The sequence below is a fragment of the Carassius gibelio genome, chromosome A2, assembly GCF_023724105.1.
Source record: "Carassius gibelio isolate Cgi1373 ecotype wild population from Czech Republic chromosome A2, carGib1.2-hapl.c, whole genome shotgun sequence".
NCBI lineage: Eukaryota > Metazoa > Chordata > Actinopteri > Cypriniformes > Cyprinidae > Carassius > Carassius gibelio.
Genome location: NC_068372.1, coordinates 31,398,030 through 31,398,350, shown reverse-complemented (window position 1 = coordinate 31,398,350; position 321 = coordinate 31,398,030).

Genomic DNA, 321 nt, shown 5'->3' with positions numbered 1-321 from the left:
CCTGGGTGCTTCAACTAAAAGAGCAGATTTCCTAAAAGAGCAAATCACTGAAGATTCATGTCTTTTTAAAGACGTCGTTTCATCCATGTCCTTCTGGATGCGGCCGTTTCCTCTCCTCTGACAATGGCATCAAGCGTTGTCTTCCATGTCTGGACATTCTGTACGCTGAAGACGCGTTCGCGGATGGTTCATGCCCGCGCTGCGTGTGTGACCATGGCAATGCTGTGATCGCGTCTTTACCCGTTCCGCTCTTATGGCAGTCCCAGCTTGTCATTCGGTTTGCTGCCAGGGGATCAGATGTCAATGACAGCATCGGGGGAT